This window comes from Dermochelys coriacea, chromosome 5 (genome assembly GCF_009764565.3).
Source record: "Dermochelys coriacea isolate rDerCor1 chromosome 5, rDerCor1.pri.v4, whole genome shotgun sequence".
NCBI lineage: Eukaryota > Metazoa > Chordata > Testudines > Dermochelyidae > Dermochelys > Dermochelys coriacea.
Window position 1 is genome coordinate 49,256,159 of NC_050072.1, and position 10,549 is coordinate 49,266,707.

At 43.5% G+C, this 10,549-nt stretch overlaps 1 long non-coding RNA gene across 1 annotated transcript in view; it reads left to right on the forward strand.

The window, feature by feature from the left end:
* Positions 1-5,571, forward strand: part of LOC119856270 — a 29,224-nt gene extending 23,653 nt beyond the window's left edge. The window contains exons 3-4 of the long non-coding RNA XR_005293229.2: positions 1,294-1,435; positions 4,683-5,571. This is a non-coding gene — a long non-coding RNA (uncharacterized LOC119856270). The remainder of the gene's footprint in view (positions 1-1,293; positions 1,436-4,682) is intronic.
* The last annotated feature ends 4,978 nt before the right edge of the window (positions 5,572-10,549 follow it).

Sequence of the window (10,549 nt, forward strand, 5' to 3'; positions counted from 1 at the left end):
GTAGGAGTGGGTGGGTGAGATTCTGTGGCCTGCGCTGTGAAGGAGGTCGGACTAGATGATCAGAATGGTCCCTTCTGACCTTAGTATCTATGAATAAATTAGATTCAGGTAATATCATTCTTTCCAACTCCAAAGACAAATCTTTACTAGACTCACTCAATGTAATATTGTGAGATCATTTATTTTTTCAAACTTTTTTTGTCAACTCTATCAGTTTGTTCGACAAGATACTGCATTAACAACAGAGGAGAGTACTATGTGCTTTCCAGCCAGGTTTTTCTTTGGCTTGTTTTTATTTTGGTCTTGCTGCCAGTGAAGTCAATCTGAGCAGAAGCAAGACCTTTCTTCACATGATCTTATCAGATATTTCATACTTCATCAGATTACACCTTACTGCTGTTGCCCCTTGTAGTAGGCTGGAATAAGTAATGAAAGACTGTAATGTAGTTACGACATAAATGAGAAGCCAAGAGATCCTGTGTTTTATTCATCTCTGCTACAGACTTCCTGCATGATCCCGAGCAATGTACTTGATCTTTCTGTTCTTCTCAGATTCCACATCTGTAAAAAGTTGTAATACTTACCTACTTTGTAAGGCATAATTGATTGACATCTGGACAGCACTTTGTGATCCCTGCTCTATAGCAGTCAAAGGTATTGTCATTATTGTGCAGTAATTGTTTCTTAACATCAGACTGGTAATATGTTAATACTGGAACCTCATTGATTGATTCCCAACAAACAGAAGGAAAAATATGTCAAATGTATTCAGACAAAAGAAAAACAGAAGTGCTGTCCAGAGGGTATCTGTCATAGAAGTACAAGTGGATTTTGTTTTGTACATGCAGAAAGCTGTCGTTTACATGCAATTTTTCCTGTAAGATGTGCAGTTATGCAGTTTGCACTCCACACATTGTTCACATGAAAAATGCACATACTAAATTGGCATGCATAATTGTTGAGGCTATGTTTGAAAAGCTGACACGTAATATGTATGCTGGCTGTTTCTCCATACCTCAACTGTATATGTCAAAGGCCATTAGTGCAAATTAGAAGAAAATGCTACAAATTTGTTGATTTGAACTTCAGGATGTCCTTTCATGATTCATTGGAGACATATTGGTGCTTCACATGTATTAGTTAGTTAAAGATGTCAGCTTGGCTACATTTGCAAGTAGGTGACTGCACTACAGAATTGTCCAGTTAAATGCCATTTAGTTAAACAGTACTTGTCAGGCAAGCAATTCAGAATGCAGATTTTTAAAATGCAATATGCTAATTTTAATGATACAGCTATAAGAAATTTTCCATCCAGAATTGTGAGATGAAGAGACTTGTGCATTTTCTGGCCACTAACAATGTATGTTGAAGATGTGCCTATATTCACAGAAGAACGTATTGGTGAACACCTTCTGGGGTCATTTAGCAGGCATAGGTTAGTGCTTTCTTTCATTTGTCTGCGTTATTCCATTATGAAAATCTAGTATTTCCTCCTCCGTGTATTCAAAGGAAATGAATCACTTGCCTTTGTGACTCTGTTTGAGTGAACTTTAATATCTATGTAGAGTTAAAGGTAGATTCTATAAAGACTTTGTCAAGAAAGTAGTAGGTAAATTTCCTTATGTAATAGCGTTGCCAGGTGTCCGGTTTTCAACTAGAACACCGGTCAAAAAGGGACCCTGGTGGCTCCAGTCAGCATCGCTGACCAGGCTGTTAAAAGTCTGGTTGGCAGGGCTGGCAGGCTCCCTACCTGGCTCCCTGAAGCAGCAACATGTCCCTTGGCTCCTAGGAGGAGGTGTGGCCAGGGGGGCTCTGCGCACTGCTCCCACCTCAGGCACCAGCTCCGCAGCTCCCATTGACCAGGAACCATGGCCAGTGGGAGCTGCGGGGGTTGTGCCTGCGGGTGGAGGCAGCATGTAGAGCCAGCTGGCCGCGCCTAGGAGACAAGGGACATGTTGCCTCTTCCGGGAAGCTCCACAAGGTAAGTGCTGCCCAGAGCTTCCCCTCCCACATCCAAACTCCCTGCCGGAGCCCATACCCCCTTCCACACCCCAACTCCCTACCTCAGCCCAGAGCCACCTCCCACACTCCAAACCCCTGAGCTCCACCTCCCAGCCCGGAGCCCCTTCCTGCACCCCAAACCCCTCGTCCCTGGCCCACTCTGGAGCCTGTACCCCCAGCTGGCGCCCTCATCCCCTGCCACACCCCAACCCCCTGCCCCAGCCTGGTGAAAATGAGCAAGGGTGTGGGGAGAGCAAGTGACAGAAGAGAGGGAAATGGAGTGAGTGGAGGGGGAGGGGTGAGGGAGGGACGGGGCCTAGGGGAAGGGCAAGAGCATTCAGTTTTGTGCAATTAGAAAGTTGGCAACCCTATTTTGTAAACGCAAATCATCAATACTCTGGTATTACCATCTCTTTACACTCTTCCAATGCATATTTCAAATTCTTTCTAATTTAATTTAAGCCTCATCTCTTCTATATCCCAGTATACAGCTGATTATTAAGGGGAGAAAGCATTGCCTGTATTTCTAAACTACTGAGAGTCCTTTTACTAAATTAGGATATACATGAATTTTCATACCACAGTAGTTCCTTCTTCAGGTATGGACATGCTCAGACATGCTCTGGAGGCTTGGAAAATTGCCAGAAAATATACAGCTCAAATAAAATAGTGACACTTTCATTTTTACCACTTTCAGCAGTGATCATCTCTCTCTAATTTAATTAAAAAACAGTAACCTAAAAGCAAAAAAAACTTTACAGATGCAAATCAACAATCAGAATAAATGTCTTACAAATGATATTGCTAAAAATTGTTAAAGCCCTGCCTACCCTACGTGTTTTACCATGCTTAAGGACTATGCTGAAACATGGGGAAATGTGTAGCACAGAGAGAGAGGTTTAGACACAACTAACTTATCTAAATCAATATTTAAAGCAGAAAGATAATTTGAACTTTTGGAACCAAAGTAACCTACAAGCTTTGGTTATTTTGTTTTCTCTGAACAGGAATATTTCAAGGTTTCAAACCATTTTAACCTATAATTATGTAGAATTTCTTCATATGTAAACTGTTTTTCCTTTAAAAGGTCTTATACATAGCAGTAGAGACTGGAGCAGCATTACAATAACAGTGAATTTCTCTTTCACTCAAGTTATTTAAAAAATGCTACTGGTATCAATGAAGGATTAAACCTCAAAGAGCCTGTAACCTTGTGCATAATGCATAAACTATATGGCAAAAATCCAAGTCAGTTGTTTCCTTTATGCACAAGAACAGTGAAGACTCAAATAAATGCTATTAGGGAGTAAGTAAACTCATTTAAAACAAAAGGGTCCCCGTCCATGAATCTAGTTAAGTTGAAATGGGTGGATGAGGATATTGAAGAGTATTAGGAGAACTGCTGGGAAACAGCCTCTGTACTTACTGATGTCCTGGTCTAGCCAAGGATTTCAAAAGTTAGATCTAAACCACAGAAATACCGTTTCCATATGACACATTTCATTTCTGTGAAAATACTGTGGAATCAGGCGAACACAGCCAGTCAGCCCAGAGCAAAAGCAGAGAATTGAGACTCTAGTGTAGCACTTTCCTATTCTGGCAGAGCTTTCAAAAAGTGTCCCTTTGTTGAAATTCACTTGAGGAAGTGCAAAGTTCAGATGGCCTCCGAGGTAGTGTTTTTTCCAGTTGTACCTGGTAAATAGCTCATTCACACAAACCTGCTTTAAAATAACACGCTGGGTCTGCCCTGAATCCATGGAATTCTTGGTCGGACTGTCTCTCAATATTTACATGGCCCATATCAGTCCCCATATGATCTGAATGCCTCCCAAGTACTCAACAATAGAAATAACAATCTCTCTCTTTCTTCCTTACCAGCCTGAATCAAATCTGAAACTCTGTCCTGAACACACATCCTGGTCAGGGTATTTCTGCTCATGTGGAATCACCCACTGTTCGAAGTTGCTGCAGTACTTGTGCACAGTATATAGGGCTTGACCCTGAACTTTGCCAATGACTTTAATGGGTGCAGGATCAGGGCCTGACCTATCTGAGGGGATATAATGTGAAAGAGGTGGGGAAATAGGTTGAAGGTTCTATAATAAGTAAAGTCCTAAAACTAACTCAGAAAAGATTGAGACAGATACAAAATTCTAAATTTTTAGACATTAGTGCCCCGAGATCCACCCATAACAAAATATGCAATCCCATCAGATGTACAAAACCATGCACACCATTTAAATACATGTACAAACTGGTACTTATAAATGTCTAAACAAGCACTTAGACACACACTCCTTCTGTTTGTCAGTACAAATGTGGCTTTGCCCTCAGGTGTCAGTACAGGTGCATTTTTATGCACTCACTTTAGATAATAATACCAGTAAATTGGAGATAACCAAACTCCTTGATCATTCAGGGACCTTGCTAGATGACTTATTCCATTCTTTCATTTAATTATCGTTCATCACTAAAAGTCTTTAAGAAAAAAACTAGCTAAACCACTGAAGTGATTAATGTAGTGTACGATCTGACTCTAAGAGCTTAGACTAGATCAGTGGATCCCAAACTGTGGTCTGTGGGGTCCTTGCGGGTCCACAGAGCATTGGCTTGTGGTCTGTGAATGGATGGAAGATGACATGAGGATGACTCCTCCACCTATGTCAATTTTCTGCTTCCAGGCTTTTTCTTGAAGTCTGCAGGGCTGTAAAAAATAGCTCTTTCCACTGGGGGCCACTGCTACATAGGAGGAGAAGAGGAAAATGGGAGCTGCCTGCAGGGACCAGAGTCAACACTGGTATTGGAGCAACCTGCAGGAGAGAAGCCAGGAGTTGCCAATGGAGCTTCCCCTTGAAGAAGGGAACCTAGCATCAGAGGAAATGAAATTTGGAGAGAGCAAGCATAAGAACTAGGCACTAGTCAAAACAGAGCTTCAGTGTGACTTAAGTGGTGTATTGTCTTTGTACTAGTCCTCTGCACAAGGGTTGACCTCTCCTGGTAAGAAGAGGATCAGGTAACTATTTTCAGGGAGTAGAGAAAGAGTGAGAGATATAGGGCAAGTGGAGATTGAGAGGAATTGGAAAATAGCAGATGGGTGAGGGAAACACATTGAAAAGCAAAACTAGTGATTTTTTTTAAATGTCAAAACACTTCTTGCTTTAAAGATGGTTAAACAACTAAATTTTCTCCTAACATTACTCCTCCATGTTAGCAGCTGCCACAGAGGAACTGAATAATTGTGGTTTCAGAGTAGCAGCCGTGTGAGCGAAGAGATGATCCACCAGGCACTTCCATGACTATGACGTGGCTCACACAATATGAAACTTGGAGCACTTTTGGACTAGATGCCCAGAGGGCTTTTCCAGCTCTATCCTCCCTAAAAATTAAGGATGGCGTTTGAGTCTTATGCTAATTTGTAATGAAACAAGTATAATTTTCCCCTCCTCCCCAAAATACCCAGAGTTATAAACCTGCCTGGAAAATACCAATATAAAAAGCAAATCCATTTTCATTTGCAGGACTACAAAAAAGCATTTGTAACCATTGCCATATACATTGATTGATAGATTCTTAAAATTATTGCTTAAAAGAAACCAAATTGCCTTTTTTTCTATTGTGTCATGTAACATTAAATTTTATGGAAACCACATAGTACTAGTACCAGAACACAGAGGTGTAACTCCATTGATTTCAGTGGGGCTACTGGTGATTTACAGCAGTGCAAATGCCCAGAGACTCAGGCCCCAAAACTCTTAGTTACATTGGTGCAATCCCATTGACTTTGGAGTTTTATCAGTGTGAAAGACCTGGGTGCATTGGTTGATCACAGGATGACTATGGGCCATCAGTGTTATGATGCAGCCGTGAAAAAGGCTAATGCAATCCTAGGATGCATCAGGTGAGATATTTTCAGTAGAGATAGGAAGTACCATTATACATAGGGTGACCATATATCCCATTTTTAAAGGGACAGTCCCATTTTGGGGGACTTTTTCTTATATATTACCTCCTATTACCTCCCACTTCCTGTCCTGTTTTTTCAGTTGCTAGCTGGTCACCCTACTTATACAAGGCACTAGTGAGACCTTGTCTGGAGTACTGTGTGCAGTTCTGGTCTCCCATGCTTAAGAAAGATGAATTCAAACTGGAACATGTGCAGAGAACGGCTACTACAGATGATCAGAGGAAGGAAAACCTACTTTAGGAGAAAAGAAAAGGAGTACTTGTGGCACCTTAGAGACTAACAAATTTATTAGAGCATAAGCTTTCGTAAAAGCTAATAAATTTGTTAGTCTCTAAGGTGCCACAAGTACTCCTTTTCTTTTTGTGAATACAGACTAACACGGCTGCTACTCTGAAACCTACTTTAGGAGAGGATACTCAGACAGCTTGGCTTGTTTAGCCTAACCAAATGAAGGCTGAGGGGAGATATGATTGTGCTGTATAAATACATCCGGGGATAAATACTAGGGAGCATAGGAGAGGCGGGCGGTGGAGGCTGAGGGGTCACATGTGCGCCCAGATATCTGCTAGGGTGGGAGTCGGGAGCCGCAGCTCCGCTGCAGAGATATGCCTGGGAAAGGCACCAGCAGCTAGCGATCCCACGGATCCCCAGTAGGTGGCGCCTAGAGCAGGGAAGCGAGAGTGGGCTGGCAGCCCAGCTCTGGGGAGGGGCGCGGGAGCAGTTCTGTCCTTTCCTCGCTGGCAGCTGCAGTTACCTGCTCAGGTACATGTCTGGGCTAGCCTGCCTGAGTGCCACTGACTGGGGTGAGCAAGGGGAGGAAGGGGGGCCTGGGGATGGGGTGTGGGGCCGGTGGAGGCAGCTGGGGCAATGGGGATGGGGGAGGCAATGAGGTCAGGGGCCATAGGGTGGATAGGTGGGGGACTGGGGGAGGTAGTGGGACTAGGGGGAAGAAGAAAAGGAGGACTTGTGGCACCTTAGAGACTAACAAATTTATTTGAGCATAAGCTTTCGTGAGCTACAGCTGGGGGAGGCAGCAGGAGCCATGGGGTGGAGGGTTGTGGGAAGCAGCAGGGTCCAGCTGGGATGGGGGATATGTAGGGAGCCTGGGAAAGCAGTGGGGTCAGGGGCAATGGGTGGGCATCTGGGGGGAGGCAGTGGGGCCAGGGGCCATGGGGTGGAAGGGTAGGGTGCTGGGGGAGGCAGTGGGAGCCAGGGGGGAAGGGTGGGCATCTGAGGAAGGCAGCGAAGATAGTGGCAATGGGGGGGGTGTGGGGGGGAAGCAGCAGGAGCCATGGGGTGGATAAGTGGTGGGCTGGAGGAGCCAGTGGGAGCCAGGGGAAATGTGGGGTGGACAGGCCTACGGAGGGTGGGGGGCACACAGGGGTAGTGGGGGATGGGGGAGGCAGCAGAGGCCAGACCATGGGTGGGGTTCTGGGGAGGCAGTGGGAACCAGGGGAGATGGAGGTGGGGACCCTGGGGAGCCACTGGGGGTGGGCAGAATGGCAATAAGGGGGTGGGGGAGGCAGGGTGGGCCAGGGGGATGCGGAGGGCTGGTGATCCAGGGGAGATATCAGGGGCAATGAGTGGGGGGCTGGAGGAGGCAGTGGGGGTGCCAAAATACAAATTTGCCCCAGGTGCCATTTTCCCTAAGGCCAACCCTGGCAGGGCTGACCTTAAGGTTGGGCGGTCTTGCCATGACCAAGGGGGCACTATCGTCAAGAGGCTGTTGCTGGAGGCTCTCTTGGCAGTCACAGGAAGTTGACCAAGGCTGTAATGGGGGAGGGCTGCCGTTGTGCCCCCCACTATCAGCAGTTAGCAGTTGCCTAAGTTAGTGTCAATGTTGACACAAGAATCAATGGATATAAACTGGCCATCAACAAGTTTAGATTTGAAATTAGACAAAGGTTTCTAACCATCAGAGGAATGAAGTTCTGGAACAGCCTTCCAATGGGAGCAGTGTGTGGGGGGGCAGGGAACACAAACTGGCACAAAATAAACACAAACTGGCTTCAAGACTGAGCTTGGTAAATTTATGGAGGGGATGATATGATGAGATTGCCTACAATGGCATGTAGTGATTGCTAGTAGAAAAAATCCCAATGTCTGGAGATGTGGCACTCAATGGGGAGGGCTTAGAGTTACTACAAATTCTTTCCCAGGTGTCTGGTGGGTCTTGTCAACATGCTCAGGGTCTAACTGATCACCATATTTGGGGTTGGGAAGGAATTTTCCTCCAGATCAGCCAAGACTCTGGGAGTTTTTCACCTTCCTCTGCAACATGGGACATGAGTCGCTTGCTGGTTTAAACTAATGTAAATATTGGATTCTCTGTAACTTGAAATCTTTAAATCATGATTTGAGGACTTCAGTAACTCAGCCAGAGGTTAGGTGTCTATGACAGGCGTGAGTGGGTGAAGTTCTGTAGCCTGCAACATGCAGGAGGTCAGATTAGATGATCATGATGGTCCCTTCTGGCCTTAAAGTCTATGAGTAGAATTTGGCCAAAAGGGCTACCAAATTTCAGCCTGAAACAGGCTTTATTTTGCTTTGCATTTCAACGCCAGGCAGTGAGGAGTCTAAGGGCGATGGCCACAGATCACAATCCCTGGAAGGAAATTTAAAATAGTTTTTCCTCTTCTTCTTAGAAGTTGAGTTTTTTTCCTTTTGTCTTTTCCCATAAAATGAGCGACTGGTAACAGTTTCATCGAGAATCACTTTATTTTAACCTTTTTTCAAAATGCTTATAAATATCTTTGGCATTCAACAAGAAAATATTGTGCTACATCAAATGGGAACTATATTTTAGAGGCAGATTGGAGAAACCCATAAAATTAAACTGATAAGAAAAAACAGGTGTGGGCCATTGAGAGGTGTGTGTGGCTGTATCCTCCTGAGATGTGTCTGACACTGGTATGGCTGTTGTACAGTGTTAATTAGATCATTCTAATTAATTCAGTCAAAGTGTAAATTAGGAAGGAATGAAGAAAAATTACCTTTGAAGGCTGCTAATACATTTAACCCCATGCTGTTTATTTAGCTGTCTAACAAAATAATGATGTTAAGAGTCTAACAAGGCACCAGACCAGGACACAGCTGTTAATAGCATTAAATATGAGATTGCAGTCTGTGCTGCAGGCACGTAAGCCTGGTCTGTGTTTTCAAAGGTTTTCCAGTACAGCTATATCAGCAGACCCTGCTAGTGTAGATGTGGTTCATACTGGCAAAAAAAAGTCCTGTTTCTGGTGGTGTTTGTACCATTGCCCTGGGTGAAATAAGCTATGCGAGCAAAAGGACTTTTTTTTTTTGCCAGTGTGAACCACATCTACACTAAAAGTGTGTTGCTAAACAAGTTTAGTTAAAATGGTGCAACTTCTGTGAGTGGATGAGGCCTGAGTTGAGGATGGACTAAGACAGTAGGGCCAACCCCAAATGTTCAAAAATCCAAAGCTCCTTCAAGTCAATGGGAGACTTTCCAATGACTTCAGTGGGCACTAGATCAGGCTCTTGGTTTCTAGGCTACAGCATCTTTTACAAGACGTCGCTTACTCTGCATGAGTTCTGAGAAATTCACATACCCAAACAGGCTTTAAACATATTTTATTACATACAGATGTGCAATATCTTAACATCTCTGTATCTCTTGTGCCTAATTTCATAATTCAATTTTGTATTTAAAAAACAGAACAAAACTGTGTAACAAATCACCCTTTCATTTGCTCACCACTGAACCATTTTCTGTTTCCTTATGCATGCCCCTAGGCTCCCTAGAATTCCTCATGATGTGCTCCTGCTGTACATTGATTGTGTGCATATCTGTATTCTATGGAGTATTTTGAATCCAGACACGTACATGAAAAAGGAAACGGGTATTATGAATTGGCCATTGGATAACATTTGTTTCATTGGTTTCAGAGTAGCAGCCGTGTTAGTCTGTATTCGCAAAAAGAAAAGAAGGACTTGTGGCACCTTAGTGACTAACAAATTTATTTGAGCATAAGCTATATAAATCTCCCCACTGTATTTTCCACTGAATGCATCCGAGGAAGTGAGCTGTAGCTCACGAAAGCTTATGCTCACATAAATCTGTTAGTCTCTAAGGTGCCACAAGTCCTCCATTTCTTTCATTATGAAGAAAGAATGAACTTCCCAAACTGATCTATCCAGAGAGCTTAAAGTCATTTCCATTTTCTTTCTGTAGCTATTAGAGACCATTAAAAAAACAAAAAGAAAAGGAGTTGCAGCCGATGAAGTGAGCTGTAGCTCACGAAAGCTTATGCTCAAATAAGTTTGTTAGTCTCTAAGGTGCCACAAGTCCTCCTTTTCTTTTTGCGAATACAGACTAAGACGGCTGCTACTCTGAAACCCATTAAAAAAACAAAACCCCAAAACAAACGCCGCCCCCAACTCTCCTTACATATTTTGGTAACAAGTTTGACGAACTTTATGACAGGATCAGATTTCTTATCTACTAAAATGTAGTGAGCTGCTCAGTGTCTTTATATAATATTATTGTACGCTTGGATGAATATTTTTAAAATCAGCCTTATTGCCAATTACGTTTTTTCCGCTTTGCTAATTGGCGAA